This window comes from Nycticebus coucang, chromosome 15 (assembly GCF_027406575.1).
Source record: "Nycticebus coucang isolate mNycCou1 chromosome 15, mNycCou1.pri, whole genome shotgun sequence".
NCBI classification, from domain to species: domain Eukaryota; kingdom Metazoa; phylum Chordata; class Mammalia; order Primates; family Lorisidae; genus Nycticebus; species Nycticebus coucang.
The window spans coordinates 28,731,909-28,750,498 of NC_069794.1; the positions used below are offsets into that span (position 1 = coordinate 28,731,909).

The 18,590-nt window shown below is 35.0% G+C and overlaps 1 pseudogene; it reads right to left on the reverse strand.

The window, feature by feature from the left end:
• Nucleotides 1-5,170: 5,170 nt before the first annotated feature.
• On the reverse strand, nt 5,171-7,154 carry LOC128566423 (piggyBac transposable element-derived protein 3-like; annotated as a pseudogene).
• Between the last annotated feature and the right edge of the window lie 11,436 nt (nt 7,155-18,590).

The following is an 18,590-nucleotide window of genomic DNA, read 5'->3' on the forward strand; positions in this document are numbered from 1 at the left end:
ATCTGATTATGTGTATTGTTCTGCTTAACAAGTCTCTGTGGGTTCCATGTTGTCCTCGCGATTGAGCAGAAACTGCTGCTATGGAGTGTGAGGTCATGGAGTTCTGCCCCCTCCTCCAGTCTCTAATCACTCATGCCTTTTACACGTGGGTCCCTTTGTGCTTCTCCAGCCCACCAATCACTTGGATTCTTCTTTTCAGGCTTTGGCTACTCCTCCTTTACACACAAACTTAGATGTTACCTCCTACAAACAGCCTCCCTGAAATTATTAGAGCATTAATTATTCCTCCTAAATATTATTATAAACATGGATAGCAAAATTATAACACTTAATGCACAGAATTGTAATTGTTTAATTAGGGTTCCCCTAATTATATGTTAGGTGTCTAGAACTGAGAATTACAGCTTTCGTGCACATATCCTTAGAAGCTAGTGCAAAATAACAGTATAAGCTATGGGTTGAATTGATAGTTAAGGAAGTTGAACTGACAAATGATGCCAGTGAAATGTTTCCTGTGAAAGAAGCTTTTTAATATATAGCATGAAAAATAATAGATTTTGAACAAGGTGGCAAAATAAAGTATTCAGAAAGAGAAATGATATAAGAAAGACTGGAAACTAATTCAAGTATGCACATATCAGTATTAGACATGAGTTTAGACTGGCTGAAACAAAGAGAGGAAATGTTTTGTAGACATAAACACTTTCATCTCCAAAATACCTATAAACAACATCGAATACCTAAGAGTGTTTCTTAATGTTCTATATTCCTAATTTTACCTTGGATTAATAGTAGACAGAGTAGATTAAGAAACAAGAAAAGAAGTGTATTTGGCATAAACAAACAAAATAAAACTCCTCCACTTTATCAAAACAGGAAATTATTTTGAAATGGCCCTCTACATTATGTACATTGCATATAGTTTTGCGAGTATGAAACTTAATATAGAAAAGGTGCATAAGGGAAAGTGATACTTGAGTAGGTAAGCAGAATCTTGATGAAAATTTTGAAGCATTCATATTATGATGGTGTAAGAATTTTGTATTTTATTTTAAGACAAATAAAAAGATATTAAAATAGGCCCATAAAGAGAGTAGCTGTTTCCCTAGCAGTCCTGTTTAAGATTTGGAGAGGTTTAAGACTGATGATACAAAGAGTAGCCAGAACTCCCAAGTCATTTATAAGTGCGTCTTGTCCTGAATGGTAGAACCCATATACTTCCACTGAAGTGTATGGTTGTATTCTTCTAGGAATGTACAACTGGCTTTTAGCCCAATTATTCTTCCCACTGGGTTGACCATTGAAACTTACTTCTGTTCTCAGGAAACTTCTGAGGTTGAGGGAAAGGAATATTGTTTGCATAGCATGTATATCTTCAAATTTGTTTTTTTATTTATTTTTCCCTTAATTAGCACATTTATTAGTAGTTGGTGAGAGGAACATGGGTGTATCTGGCATTTCTTTCTAACACACTCAATATGCTGTCAATATAAACACATGATAGCATTTGACAGGGGAGCTGTGTTTTACCTGTAACTACTACCCTGTTGCTACAGATTGTCAACCATTCAGTCAATGGGAGATGCTCTTAAGAATCGATTTACTGCTGTCTGCTTCTCCCATATCTCTGAAGCTAAGAATAGTATTGGTCTGTGTTTCACATGAAGTTACCTTCATTTTCTTTATTTCATTGTATGGTCAAAATTTAATTTTCCCCCACATATTTTTCCTCTTACATAAATCTTTTTAGAACTCATTTTCTTAAATGCAGAATACCTGAGTGACTCTTTTGTTAACTGGATCAGAGATTTTGCATTTACTTGAGAATTGAAAGCAAAACTCAGTTACATTTCAAGTGTTTTTTTCAAACTTCTCTTAGAATTTAAAAGCTACTTAAAATTCTAGTAAATCAATAGTAGTATAATCATTCCCCACACAGAAAGAATAAAAGACAGAAGTTTTAGCACTTCTTATTTAGAGATGACAGTGTGGCATACTGAGAGATTTGTACTGGCTTGGAGCTGCCTCGTAGCTATTATTGAGCTACTATCTAGTAGTACCTACCTATTATTGAGATTTTTTAGTGAGATTGTTAGATGATTGATTTGGGGTTTAACACTTAATTGCCATGACATCAATTTTCTTTCTTTCTTTCTTTTTTTTTTTTTAGAGACAGAGTCTCACTTTATGGCTCTGTAGAGTGCCATGGCATCACACAGATCACAGCAACCTCCAACTCCCGGGCTTAAGCAATTCTCTTGCCTCAGCCTCCCGAGTAGCTGGGACTACAGGCGCCCGCCACAACGCCCGGCTATTTTTTGGCTGCAGTTCAGCCGGGGCTGGGTTTGAACCCGCCACCCTCTGTATATGGGGCCAGCGCCCCACCGACTGAGCCACAGGTGCCGCCCGACATCAATTTTCTTATTAGTAAAATTATATTCAGTAGCGATAAGTATTAAATGAAGCAATACATGTGTATGTCAACTTTTGCCACATACTGACAGTCAATTGATTTATCTTTTTTTACCCCTTCATTCCCATCCATGTCTTTTAAAAGCTTTCCTGACAAACAATTTTTGTATCAGATTTTTTTGGGGGGTGGGGTCCAAGGTTGGGTTTGAACCCGCCATCTCCAGCGTATGGGGCCGGCACCCTACTTTTTTGAGCCACAGGCGCCGCTCTTGACAAATGATTTTTAAAAGTGTTTAAAAAGCTCTAACAAAATTAATTGCAAAGACATAATTAAAATAGATATCACTGTTATATTCATTTCATATAGCTTTTAACACAATCGTTCAACTGTTCAACCTGGCCATTTGTAATAGTAACAATAATTCTGATAATTATAAATCACTGCTTTAGCATATTTTTGCCTGCACTAACAGAAAGCTTTGTTATTAGTGGTAAATCAATATTTAAGTTTCTGATTATGCTGGTTAAATTTTATAATTTTACAAACTTTTATTTGCTTTCCAATGATTTTATTTTTATAATTCTCATTCTTGCTAGATAAAGAAAAATAAAGCAAAGAAAAATTTTAAAATCAGGTCTTCTAAATCATAAACTCTGCTACTGATTTTGAGTAATGCTTTAATATCACAAGGATCATTTGTATATTGCTGAAAGGCATGGGCCACTAATCTCAGGGATAAATTGTATTACTTAACATTTTACAAAAATTTCATAATTATTAATATTGAATTTCTGTGAGGTCTATAGATTTTTATGCTGCCATTTCACAAATGAATGACCTGGAGCTTCCTTCCATGACATTCCAAAGGCCACACATAAGTCAGCAGAATGGAGCCAGAAGGGAGTGTTAGACAACTTTGAAGGCAAATCACAATGCATAGGCAATATCTCCTAACTCAATCCATTAGCAGCACTGTCTCAAACCTAATGAAGTAAATCTCATTTAGAAAGTGAAACTTTAGTTAAAGCACTTCTTACATATCTCCTTGTATTGAGTGGTCAGATTTTCCATTTGAAGTCCACTGTCTGTAAGATAAATTGACCTTAATAGAACACCTTGAATAGTATTACAAATGTGGGGTCAAAAGTAACATTAAAGAAGAAAATAGCACTGTAATAATAGCTCATAGCTCTGAAAACTCTGTGCTCAGCACTAAATACACACAGCAGGAGGGGGAGGAGGTGATATGTGTTCAAATGACCATCTATTTTATGGAGAAATAAATAATTTACTCAGGGTTATTTGAAGGGCAGTAAAGTATTGTGCCTTTCTTGCAGAGGTGGTTAATTATACTTTAGATGTATTCTCAAGGAAAAAAGGGCCCCTATCTTTTGAAATTGTAATGTAGAGACAATTGCTGGATGTGATTACACCTTCTGTACATATTTGTTGAGCACATGAATGGAAAAATAAAACAAAGAAATTAGTTTTTAATTAGTTTTAAAATTAATGCAGTATAAACACATTATTTAATCTCCGCCTGTTCTTTCAAACCAAAACCAGAAAGGTGACACAAAGAAAGTTAACACAAAATTTGAATTCAGCCTGTCTGGACTATTAAAATATTATTTATAACTTTCTCATATTTATAAATATCATAAAATAAACTTTATAGTGAAATTATTAAACTGACCAATTTCATAAAGCAGTACATTTGGAGAAAATTCAATTGAACCACATTAAATTGAAAATATTGCTTAGCAAAATAAATGATTAAATGTTATAAAGTCAAAACAAAATGTTTAAGTAGGCACAGACCTGGGGAAAAAATACCAATATATGAAGTATAAAATTTAAGCTTTCTACCCATTTAGCAATTTCAGATCAATTATTTATATACCTCAACGATGTTAGAACATCGATATTACTCATTTTTTGCAAAGGCACCCACTGCAGTTCAGAACATTGACATGAATGTCCCAACACCTCCAGCTTCCTGTTCCACGCTTCACAGTCATCAAGCCAACCTCATGAGGTGGATTCTGTTCTCTCCAAAATGTCACAGTCACCATTGTAAATTTTAGCAGCTAATTCCTTATCCTGGAACAATCATTTTTCATTTTCTCAACCTCTTTTACTTGATTAAGTACTCCTTTAGCCAATAATAATTTTGTTAATCTACATTCTGACCTAGAAACCATAATTCCCTTCCACACTTTGAGTCTAAGTTTATATTTCTTAAATTAGAAAGCACTCTCTAACTCTACAAAAATAAGATCGGAGTCTTCCTCTACTAAGCCTTAGTAAACTATGGACCAGCTTGCTCCCTCTCTCTGTATAACCCCTGAGCCAATAATGTTTTTCACATTTTTAAATTGTTAAAAGTAATCAAAAAAGAATAATATTTGTGTGCAACATAGAAATTATGTGAAATCCAAATTTTACTTACCTACAAATATTTACTAGAACACAACCACTGCACACAACGTTTACTAATAAATATTAGAATCTTTTGTAATTTCAAAATATTAAAGGAGTAAAAGTGTTTTTTTTTTTTTGGAAGAGAAAAAGATTTTATTATATTCTATTTAATGTTTTGGAAGAGAAAAAAATTTTATTATATATTTTATTATATTCTATATCTTAGTATAAGACCACAATTATGTAGTCTTCCAAAAATGGAACACTAAGCAAAACTTCAACATTGTTCATCGTGTATAAAAGCATGCTTCTTTTTTGAAAAGGTGGTGACGCCTTTTATACTTCAGTGTAATACTCAACAGAACACTTCACATGTAAGGCACCATCACATTGTCCACATTAAAAAGTGGTGTTCCTGTGACAGGCAGTACGCCATATTTGCCTTCTGTTTGATGGTGTGAGTCAGTGTTACACTTCCCAGGTCGTCCTTTCGGCAGGTTCTGGAGAATGACTGTGGATCTCCAGGTAATGGCATTGATGAAACTGCAGAACATCTATTGGCTTCTCATCATCTGTTTTTTGCAGTTGCCAAGTATTTTGTAAGGCCCGTTTGAAACAGAACAAAAGAGGGCTTGAATACCATTTCTTCCCGTGGATTGATGCCTGATACTTACCAATGTTGTCATCAGCTCTGTCTATGCCTCCCGTGAAACAGTTATACACTTTGATCATGTATGGTTGCTGAACTTGGATCTTCTTTTTCAGTTTCTGAGAATAATGATTGACAAGACAAAGGAGATCGAAACCAAAGATGAGACAACAGTGACAACACTGTCATCATTCCATCTGCAGACAATATTGCCTTATAATCAGTTCCATAATCAAATGGGCCTCCTTTTATCTTCAAAGCTACACTCAATTCCATAGGAGCTTTGTCAGTGTGATCCTTTCTCCCTGTACCTGTTATCTGATGTCCCATTGAACTGACCTTATCAAGAAATGCAATACTGGTGAAAGTTATTGAATACCAAACAGTGTTGTCCAGGGGGTGCCTCTGTAAGCACCTCACTAAACTGAAGGAGAAGTGATACACCAACACCACATTCCTTTTTTAGTATTTGGGTTTTTACCCTGCTATTGCTGAAACCAGTGTGCACCACACCAAAACTTATAGCCGAACTGAATGGACCGTCCTTGAATAAATTGTTTGCACCCACAATGGCCAAATAAGGAACCGTGTATTCATCAAAGATGAAACAAGTTTCACTAGAACAAATTTCATACATCTCTCATTGAAAGTGCTTATAAGAGGTTCAGTGCCCATAGCACAGTGGTTACGGCTCCAGCCAAATACACTGAGGGTGGTAGTTTTGAACCTGCCGGGGCCAGCTAAACAAATGCAACCAAAAAATAGCTGGGTATTGTGGTGGGTGCCTGTAATCCCAGCTACTTGAGAGGCTGAGGCAAGAGAATTGCTTAAGCCCAAAAGTTGGAGGTTGCTGTGAGCTGTGATGTTACCGCACTCTACAGAGAGCGATGTACTAAGACTGTCTCAAAAAAAAAAAAAAAGTGCTTACAAGAGGTTGCTACTTATAAAACTTGTCCACTGAATCCAAATTTGCATTCTCAGCAACATACAAATGAGAGAATATAGTTTCAAAGTGGTCACGTCTCACGGCAGCACTAACGAGTACAGCACGCACATCTGTTCTTTGTTCCCAGAACGCATGCCTTCTAGGAACTGAGACATAGCCACTCAGAAAAATAATTCCCAGAAAAATTTGAGTTCGGAGGTAATCGAGACAAGATTTACACCCTTACTTGCAAGTATAAGTTGGAGTGCATGACAATGAGTTCAACAATCTCATCATCAAGAAAATGTTCAACAATTTCCGTGGGAGTTCTCGCTTCAGTGAAGAAATCACAGGGTGGTTCTGTAACTCTACCTGGTGCAGGCTGTGCAGTTAGGTCAGTGTTTTGCCATTTGTGAACAATTTTAGTCACTTTCTTTTTCTCTGATGAAGGAGGTTGCTGCACAGTAGACATAGATGGAGCTTCACTGTCGGGAGAGTCACCTTCAGGAGTGTGAGAGGTCATCTGAGTCAGACTCAGCATCACAGCCATCTTGAATAAGTTATGCAGGTGCACAAAAAGAACCTGGCAGATTATTTACTGTTCCACCTTCTTCATCTCCTGGATCCTTATCAAAACCAGGTTCTGTAGCATTTTCAGGTGGATGTGTCACTATAGCCCTTGCTTCTGTACTGTCCTCTGTCTCTAACAAGTCAGTTATTTCCGTTAAACTTGGAGGTTGAGACATCTGAGACTCGTAAATGATTTCAACTTTTTGGTTGTTTTCTTGTCATACTGCAAGTATCAGGACGCAACGATTCTTCTCCCTTGTACTGTTCTTCCTTCATCTTGGACTACTTCGGTTTCCACTAGGAGTGCTAGGACCACCAAGGCAAGCTTCCCGGATGCCTGCCCTGAGGAATCCCCATTTTCCCTCTTTCTACTTACAGGCCTGCTCTTCAAGCAAAGTATTTTTGTTATGTGGATGAATTGTGTAAAGCTGAAGTCAGAGCTTTTAATGTGCCACTGGATAGGGTACATAGTACTCAAAAGGTAAGTTTTTATTTCTCATCACACTCCCACCTTCTGTCTACCCAAAGAAATAAAGTCACTATATCAAAGAAAGATACCTGTATCCAAATGTTTACCACAGGAAATTCACAACTGCAGAAATAGAAATCCGACACTGGCATCTTTAGAGATGTTTATACGTAAGTGTCAAGGACATCTCTGCATCCTAACTGAGACCAGTTGTCCCAGTTCACTGTCATGAAGCAGCCAAGCTGAATAAGGGTAATTTCAGTAGCTTGAAACACTCAAATCAAAATTGAGTACATAGGATTCATGCTTCTCTATTCTTGTGATGCTTTACTAAGAATAATGTCTTCCACTTCCATCCAGGTTAATACGAAGGATGTAAAGTCTCCATTTTTTTTTAATGGCTGAATAGTATTCCATGGTATACATATACCACAGCTTGTTAATCCATTCCTGGGTTGGTGGCCATTTAGGCTGTTTTGATAGGAGGACAATTAATGACAATTAAGGTTATGGGGGGAGGGAAGCAGAAAGAGAGACGGAGGGAGAGAAGTGGGGCCTTGGTGTGTGTCACACTTTATGGGGGCAAGACATGATTGCAAGAGGGACTTTACCTAACAATTGCAATCAGTGTAACCTGGCTTATTGTACCCTCAATGAATCCCCAACAATAAAAAAAAAAAAGAAAGAAAAACTCAAATCAACAAAGATAATCATTATAAATGAAGTAAATGAAAAGTAAAATAATTTTTTTAAATGCTTGCATGTTGAAAAAGGAAGGCAGGTATTAGAGAGGTTCATAAAAACTATGCACCATAAATACAAAATATGTCAACTCTTATAAGATAAAGGAAGTATGGAGAAGAAATGATGTCTGTGTGTGCATTCTGTAAATACATGTGCATCACTTATTTTTTATCTAACAAGCTAGTGGTTATGCCAATAATGCAATTTATGACATATAAAACCTAAATTTATCACTCTTTTGTATAAGTTTTTATATTCTTCTGAAGCTATGCCAATTTCGATTAAAATTTTCTTATATAGATGGAATTAATAATTAAATTAATTATTATTTATTCTAAAATATATAGGTAAAATATAAAAATTTCAAAAGGTTTAGGAACACCTTTAAATGAATTGCAAAATGTCATACTTATTAAAATAAAATATTGAATTTACTTTTTTAAATTTAATTAAAAGAAATAAGTTTGACTATCTTATATATTGTGTCAATTTAAATAAATAAGTTTGACGTTTATGGTTTAATTTTTATAGTCATTTTTATACTGTGAAGTTTTCATGTTTGATGTCTTTACTATTGAACTTTTAATATTGGAGAGTAGTGAATCCAAATTTTGGTCTGTGACCAGCAGCAGAATGTTAACTACTTCAATTTCCAACATCCAGTAGCTAAAGTATAATCCCTTATTATATCTCCAGGTTTTTAATATTCCTCACTCCAAAAGACCTAGATCATAGTAATTTCCAAGTTCTGCATGCAGGGTTAGATTTATTATTTTAATTTAATATCCTAGAACTCATCCATAATTCAGAATAATGCATGACTGATTAAATAAATAAACCTGAATAACATATTGTCATATTATAAAGAAAGGAAGAAATCAAAGTATATTCAACTGGCCTAATTATATTGTTAAGTATGGCAGCCTAATTTTATATTCAGATCAATGAAATGAAACTGATTTTAGGCTTAAATGAGAAAAACGCTATAATTTTTTTTAACAATTTAAATTTTTATCTGATTAGACGATTTTTGAAAGAAGAAGAAACATGCCCTTAATTAAAAGACATATCATGGGCTAGGAACTACCTTTTTGCTCTTTTTTGATTGCACTATGTCTTAGTTTTAAAATATCTTCTTGATAATTTCTATCATGAAGGTATGATCTGCGCTGAACTAAACAGAGGTTGATTAGTGTGCTCGGCAAGATGACAACAGGTAGCTTCCTTTTTGTCTGGTTCTAATTGAATAGATTGTGTCTATTTAGAACTTCTCTGTTAGTATAAGGACACTTGGTTACTTTAAGGACATGTCTCACAATGTTAAAACGGAAGATTTCTGGAGCCATAGCTTAATGTCTGTAGCACTCAGTGATATGTTTCTACTCTACATAGATGGAACTCCCATCATATCCAAGCAAAGTATGACCACTGGTATCTTTATTTTGCTTTAAACTCTATTATGATTACACAAGTCACTACCTTAAACTTCTCATTGTTCACTTGGCCAGACCAACACTTGATCACAGATTTACAGGAAATCCACATGAAAATTTCTGGTGCCAAACTTGAGAGAACTTACCATATTTCAATAATATCATCTACAAATTTCAGCTTCTTCTATAAACTGAACTCTCATCTTCACATCTTCAGCTCAGAAAGACAATTTTTCTCTCTGCCTAACTCACGTCCTAAGGGCACAAATTTGAATCTGCATTGATGTTGAAGAGCAGGTGAAAGGTAGGCTCGCCTTACTTGTCTTTCTTCTTTCAACTCTCACAAGTGTTGTACTATCTGTTTTCCTGGCCTAAAAATATGTGCTCAATATTTTATCCAGTTATATAGTTGTTTATTGGTTAACAGCTGCAAGTAACTATAATGCTGTCTTCCTTTTTATAACATCATCTTACACCAACCAGTTCTGTTGTGTATTCTTCATTTAAGTGTTGTATATTGATATCAAAAAGTTACAATTTCATTTTACCCTAAAATAATTACAAAATTTATCTAATGATAATTTATAAGTGATTGGATCTATCATATTTAAATTTAATTTTTTTAAATTTCAAAATATTAAGAGATGTTTTGGAATACACGAATTGGTTTTGCAATGCTTAAGTCAGGGCTATAAATGTGTTCGTCAACCAAATAGTATTCATTGTACTTCAAGTAGGTTTTTACCCCTACCCCTACCCCACTTGGTCTCCACTGAGTTTTAACTCCCTCTGTGCATGTGTGCTCATCAGTTAGTTCTAATTTAATAACAAGTACATGTGGTATTGATTTTTACATTCTTGTGATACTTTGCTTATAAGAATAGTCTTCACTTCCATCCAAGTTGTATTAGTTCACTGTTTCATTGGTGAGTAGTACTCCATGGTATCCATATACCATATTTGTTAATCCATTCATGAATTTATGGGTATTTGTGTTGATTCCACATTTTTGCAATTATGAATTGTATTGCAGTCAACTTTTGAGTGAAAGTCAAATGGCCAATAAACATATAAAAAAATGCTCAGTGTCACTAATCATTAGGGAAACACACAAAAAAAAACCACAGTGAAATATCACCTCACCCCAGTTAGAATGGCTGTTATTAAAAATGTCCAAAAACAGTAGATGCTGGTGTGGATGCAGAGAGAAAGGAACACTTAAACAGTATTGGTGGGACTGCAAACTTGTACAACTTCTATGGAAAACATTATGGAGATTCCTCAAAGAACTGACCTATGATTTGACCCAGCAATGCCACTACTGGGTATCTACCGCAAGGAAAAGAAGTCACTTCATAAAATTTTGATTTTTATTCCTGCTTTTAGAGCCTTCATTTCTGACCGTGTGGCACTAAATATTTTATATTTTAAGGCCTATAGGCATTTCCATGATAGCCTGATGTTTGGTAACTCTGGGATAAATTTTTTACTGCCTCAAAATAGTTATTGTAGAGAACAGAGTTTACATATACTGTTAATTATATTTGGGTGATATACTTGCTGTCAAGTTTATCTTTCAAATTTAAAATGATTATACTAAAGTTTACTTTGTGTTTCTGTATATTTGTGCATACTTTGGGGGGGGTTGTGTCTTTTACAAATATTTTCAGTGTTATTTGCATTTTCCTTTACTTCCATTTTTCTTTAATTAATTTAATTTTATTTCTTATGACAAAGTAGCTAAAAGAAAACACTGTTCAAAGCAATGTTGTTGCTTTGGGGGGTTTAGAATTATCCACAATGATATTACATTAGGAAACCCTGCTCACAAAACTTTATTCACACCCTTATTACCAATTTTTCTGAATTCTGGAAACTGACTGTTTTATAAAATTTGATAGTATTCAGTTGCACCCTTTTTAGAATTGTTCTTGAACATCAACTACAAATAATGACTTCAACTTTAGGGTACATGTCTTACAATATATTATATCACGCTCCCTTTTTCCTGGTTTCCTTGTCACTAATTAGATGAAGAAAAGTGGCATAATCTGTATTTTGAATAATTTCTTGATAGCTTAGAAATATGATCATTTCAAATCTCAAAACCTCAACTCTTCATGAAATCTGTGTGGTTTCTGAGAACCTAGCATTAAATAAATTAATAACTTTCCAAGTGACATCTAATGGCAAAAAAATTTCTCTCTGTTTCTCCCTCTCATTCTCTCTTTCTCTTTCATATATATTCATACATAATATCATTAATAAATAAGTGTGTAATTATTCATAGCTTGAAAACAGATTTTTTTTAGTTAAAGTTTATATGAAATGTAAAGTAATACAACAAATAAAAAAAGTAATTATGTAGCAGAAACAGAGTATTTTATATACCTTAGAAAGATCATAACAAACTATTCTTTCTAATCTAAATGTGCCTGTGATATACGCACCTGAGTATTTGGTTGTTCACCAGAATGTGACAATTGTTCACATTCTACAGCTTTTCACATATGATTTGTTTTTCCCAGTGACACATTTAACAAGTAATTAAAATGATTTACGTGCAGCATGTTGATAAGCAGTGCCTTCATGATTCTTGAATTGCTTGGAAGATGAGAAATGTGCATTATGCTGATAGGTAAAAACCAAAATAATTATAGCTAAAATGCATCATGCCAAATGTCAACCTTATGCTAACGTGTTTTATCAATTCACCAACTTGATCAAATTACTCTGCACACCATTCACGGTGTAGTAATTTAATAGCTTATAAACACTTTAAAAATGACATGAAGTCTCCTGTACATGTGTAAAACAAGTTTAGGGACGTTTATTAATCTCAATGACAACACATATTTTTGTATCCCAATTACAATATGTATTTTTTGCATTGTTTCCAAGTAAAATTGAGATGAAATAAAATAAAATTTCATATTCATTATCAATCTGTAAGAGACCACACATTATATTCTTCCAAAAATCTCCCATGGTTTATTGACTACATTTTCCTGTTGCAGAACAAATAGAAACAGATTCATTTTTACACTGAGTGCCTGAGGCTAAATACATATCTATGACGTTTTAGCAGTGACCTTCTTTTATAAAGAGGGAAAATATCAGTGATTTCCTAGTAAAAAATTTTAATATTATTACTTTTTGATTATATTTTTCTCTTAAAGTCAATTTATCCTCATGTTTTCTCAACTTGTTGGCTACTGTAAGAATATTAAGTACTGTAACCCAATAAATATAAGGTTAAAAACAAAACTTATAAAGTTATCTATTTTTAGTAGCATAAAAATTGTTGGATTTTTAAAAATAAAACACATCCTGATAACATAGGAATAGCTCGTCCCGTTGTCTGTTGCAGTGACACTATAAAAGCCCCAGTGTTTGCTTAATGAAGAATTTTTAATAAACAAAATATAAAAATGCATCCAATAAAAGAATAAATTTCTTTAATTGGGTCATCCCCAACTAAAAAATAGAAAAGATTATTTTAAGAAATGGTAATATGTCTCAGAGAAGAATACAATAAGAGAGAGGATAGGAAGAAGGAAAAAGCAGGGAAGAAAAACAAGAAGATAAATAATTAAATTAATCCTCTAATCTGGAATGATGAGTGCAGCAAATAGAAAACTTAATAGATTCTCAAGTTTCTTGCAGAAATTGCCAGAATGCAAAGCATTTAACACATTCTGGAGCATTAAGACAAAGGTAGAGTGTGCAACTATTGTTTGGTTGAAATTCTTATGGTGTGAAAGTTTGGAGAAGTACTCTTTGAAACACACAGAGAAAAGATGTGTAAGTTTTTTGTTTTTTTTTTTTTGCAGTTTTTGGCTGGGGCTGGGTTTGCACCCGCCACCTCCAGTGTTTGGGGCCATCACCCTACCCCTTTGAACCACACGTGCCGCCCAAGATGCTTAAGTTTTAAAAAAGTATAATACATTCTGTATTCTCCATCCAGTCAAATTAAAATCATAATTGCAAAACCTAAGAGGTAAGATATTAATTACTACACAAATAGAAAAGTAAATGGCTAGAGATTGATTAAAGAGGTATTTCTCAAAACTGATCATATAAATATTGTTGAATATTAGGCCAAGGAAATACTTTTAAATATTTAAAATACAAGATAATGTTAGAAAATATCGAACTGGTTAAATAGGCTCAATGCCTATAGCTCAGCAGCTGGGGCGACAGCCACGTACACAGGAAATGGCAGGTTCAAATCCAGCCCAGGCCTGCCAAACAATGACAACTACAACCAACCTGGTTAAATATATGATTTTTAAAGATCATTTCCAGTGATGAAATGGTTGTGAAACAAAAGAGAATTCATCACATAAAATAAGAGCTAAAGGATGGCGCCTGTGGCTCAAGGAGTAAGGTGCTGGCCCCATATACTGGAGATGGTGGGTTCAAACCCGGCCCCAGACAAAAACTGCAAAGAAAATAATAATAATAATAAATAAGAGCTAAAAATTGACATATAGGCTTCTTGCCATTAACAATGCAAGACCAGACACAATAACAGTGACTTCATGAGGTCAAATAGTAACATAAATTGCTCATATATTGACCTTTTAATGTATCAAAACAAAAACAAAAGGGCGGTGCCTGTGGCTCAAGGGGTAGGGCTCCGGTCCCATATGCCGGAGGTGGTGGGTTCAAACCCAGCCCTGGCCAAAAACCAAAAAAAAAAAAAAAAATCAAAACAAAAACAAAAAGAGCAATTTGCTTAAATCCTAGTGTCTTTGAAAACTCCCCTTTCCCACATCATTATAACGTACAAACATACACTGTTTGACATAACATGGTGCTGTTGGACATAACAGAATTAATGCATGAAGGATAAGAAAGTCTGTGATTCTCCTGTACATTTGATGCTGCTCCAACCTCCTGAATTAATGTGACTTCTTATAGTTCCTTCGAAGGTCAGCAATACTTGATGTATTTGATTTCTACGAAATTTCTCTACCTTTTATACTATGTCCCTCTTTGCTTTACCTGAGTTCAGAATAGTATCTTTGTCCCCAAATACCTAAATAAAACAAGGTGGTACATTTAGAAGTGAAATAAAATATTGACAATAAGAAAAACAAAAATACTAGTTAAATTACTGCTTAAACATAATAGAGTAATTTTTCCACCAGAAACATCAGTTAGTTGATATAATAGTAAGTAAAGTGAAATAAAACCAATCTAAGGTAATCAAGGCAGAGAGAATGGGAAAACAGTTTACATTTTTCTAAGAATTCAATAAGAAAAAATGCAGATAGAGGTAACTAGTATAGTAGAAATAAAATAGAAATTAAGTGCAACCTTGGGAGATGATAATAGAAAAATATATTGACCTCCTCCCTTGAATCTCTAAAGGATCAAGACTTGAATGTGCCAAACACCAAAGAAGATAGAGATCATTCACTGAAGATTATGTACACGGAGCACTTGTGTCCCCAGTTTCCTCTCTTCTTCTTGAACTGCCAGGTCACAACGCTCCTAAAACACCAAAGTTATTCTCAGAAGAAATTTACCTGAGCTGTTTCAGACTAGGGACAATGAAGATGAGGAACCTGTTGAAGCAGGTTGGAGCTAACCGTGCGATTCTGTGAGTGTCTGAATTGCGGGGTATCTGGGTGTGACCTCCCTCTCTTGCTTTCTGATAAAACTCAGACAATAAGCACTATCAGCCAGCCATGGGCAAAAGGATGACCATGTTGCTGAAAACAGTGCATACGAAAACACTGTTTGGGAGGTAGGTGTGTCAACTTTTAAATTCTAAAACTCGAACATTTCATTCTAGATGGCAATTTCAAAATAACGAAAGCAAAACTAGGGGGGAAAAATTCTTCGTGCAACCCAGTTACAACCTAAGAATAGGGGGAAGGGGGAAAGGGAGGGGAGGGAGGGGGGAGGTTGGTAGAGGGAAGGGGATTGGTGGGATTACACCAGCGGTGCATCTTACAAGGGTATATGTGAAACTTGGTAAACAGTCTGTGAAGCTAGTGAATGATGCCCCATGATCATATCAATGTACACAGCTATGATTTAATAAAAATAAAAAAAAATCACAGACAAAGTATTTTGACCCTGTTGCAAATGAAAACGGAATGAAGAAGTGGTTCTGTTTCTCATGTGATGAGGAGAAATGCAATTATTATTTCAAAAAGCATAAATTAACATGTATGTTTTTTAACTCTCCTCAAAATGTGACTACATGCGTATAAGCATTTGAAAGCAAACCCTTTGCTTTTCTGTGCTCGCTCATATTTTAGTTGCAGTGAGCTGTACAATGATGATGAGGCCAGTTCACTTCACCCAGGACAGTGGAGGTTATGAAGATAATAGGGTTGGATAAAGACTTTTTCAGATGGTTTTCTAATCTGAATGAAAAATTCCAGAAGTCATAGGTTATCTCTAGACGTTAATGAGGAGTCAATTATAATTTTTTAAAAGTGGTCTCATTTCATCTCCCAGTTCACAGGGTACCAAAGCAATTTTTCCCCATATTGACTAGAGGGAAAAATGGTATTTGGTACTGTGGTAATCTGAATAATGGCCCCTCAAAAGATGAAAAGCTGTGTCCTAATTCCTGGAACCTGCAAATGTTATATTTTACACACACACATACCCTTTCCGTGTGTGTACATAAGACTTTTCGTGTGTGATTACATTAAAGATTTTGAGAGGAGGAGATTATCCTGGCTAGGCAGTCTGTTCAGCTCAAAATGCAATTACAATGTCCTTATAACACAAAGGTAGAGGGTCTGGGCCGGTGGCTCATGCCTGTAATCCCAGCACTTGGGAGGCCAAGGCGGGTGGATTGCCTGAGCTCACAGGTTTGAGACCAGCCTAAGCCAGAGCAAGACCTTTCTCTAAAATAGCCAGGCGTTGTGGCAGGTGCCTATAGTCCCAGCTACTTGGTAGGCTGAGGCAAAAGAATCAATTGAGCCCAAGAGTTTTAGGTTGCTGTGAGCTATGACACCACAGCACTCTACCGAGGGTGATAAAGTAAGACTCCGTCTCAAAAAAAAAAGAGACAAAGATGAAGAGAGATTACAGGCAGAACGGGAGGAGATAATGTAACTGTGAGGCAGAGATTGCATGACGTGATCACAAGCCACCAAATGCCAGAAGCCATCAGAAACTGGAAGAGGCAAGACGGGTCCTCCCAGAGCCTCCAGAGGTAGAGCAGTCCGGCACCTTGACTTTATCTTAGTAAAACCTACTTTGGACTTCTGGCTTCCTGAAGTATTATGGAATAAATTTCTGCTTATTTAGACTTCTAATGTTATAGTCATTTGTCACAGAGCCATAGAAAAGTAATCCCAAAATGCAGCTTGGAAAATTCTATCCTTATTTTAAATACTTTGACATATTATATTGTGGCATACCGTTTTGTCAGTAAATTTCTGAATAGAATACAGGTTTTAGCATCGTAAGTGAAGTTTGAAATATACTTAAAGTTCCAGGAAATAACTATATAAGTAATTTATAAACTTAATATGACTTACTTGAGTATAGTTAGTTGAGAAAATTGAATAGCTATTTTTCAACTCTAAGTTCGATGCCTAATACATTTTGTTTCAAAACTAAATTCTCCATATCTTAATGGGTTTCCCTGCAGAATCTCACAATCAGCAAAGTGCTTGCTCTCCTCTTAACTGATTGCTTTAAAAAATTGCTTTTGCTTTACTTCTAAATGTAGTTATTGTTCCATAGTTCCAGAAATTCTAAACACACTTAATACTTAAATGAACATTTTGCTTTTTTACTATAAATTACTTTTGCCTATATATAAAATGTGAGACTAAATGCATTTCTGAGAAAGATGGTTTATGAGGAAGAGTGGTTCACTCTCTTACCAAGAATCTTAAGTTTTTCATATGAAAATGTAAAAACTACATGTTTAACAATGAGATAAATTTTAATCAACTGCTGTGGGTTGTATAGCCATATAAATACTTCCAAGCAACATGACTGAACAGGTTTTATATAATTGTGAAATCACTAATTCATTAATATATGCATGTGTTCCAAAGAGGTCAATACCTTCTAATCTCGTGGTCCTGGCATTTACCTAAAATGGATAAATGTATAAACAAGCCACACTTCTTCTGTCATTCATAATGTAATAAAGGGTTAATAAAAGTAGTAGCAATAGGAAGTTATATTTCAAACAACATATAACTCAACTCTGCTTCCCAAAAGATGTGGTTTTTAACAATGTGTAAAAATAGCTGAGAATTATATTTTAATTAAGGAAAAACAAGTTATGAAGAATTGCTAATAGAAATCACCACCGCGCTGTGTACTAGGGGAACACAGATGAATGAAAAGAGGTAGGAGCTACAGGGATTCAGAATATGACTTAATATAACTTCCTGTTACATAAAATGCTATAATAGAGATAGAAATCATTCTTCTAGAAATAGAAATGGGTAGAAAGTAATTTGTTTAGGAGGAAGGCCAGTCTAAAAAAATCAGAGATGCCTGGCCTGGAAGCTCACAACTGTAATCCTAGCACTCTGGGAGTCCAAGGCAGGTGGATCATTTGGGCTCAGGAATTCAGAGACCAGCCTGAAATAGAGTGAGACCTTGTCTCTACTAAAAATAGAAAAACTAGCCAGGCATTGTGGCAGCTGCCTGTAGTACCAGCTACTTGAAAGACTGAGGCATGAGGATTGGGTGAGTGCAAGTTTGAGGTTCCTGTGAGCAAAGATGATGCCATAGCACTCAACCACAGGGTGACAAAGTGAGACTCTGTCAAAAAAACAAACAAACAAAAAAAAAAACTCAGAGAGCAAGCGATAAGATGAATATCATGGTGTTATGGAGAAAATAGTATTGACATTAAACAAACAAAATATATACTATATATAAGTATGTGGTATGTCGTGAATCTTCTTGAAAATTTCATATACTATACAAGGAATGGGAGGTTGAAAAAAGTGGGTCTGTTC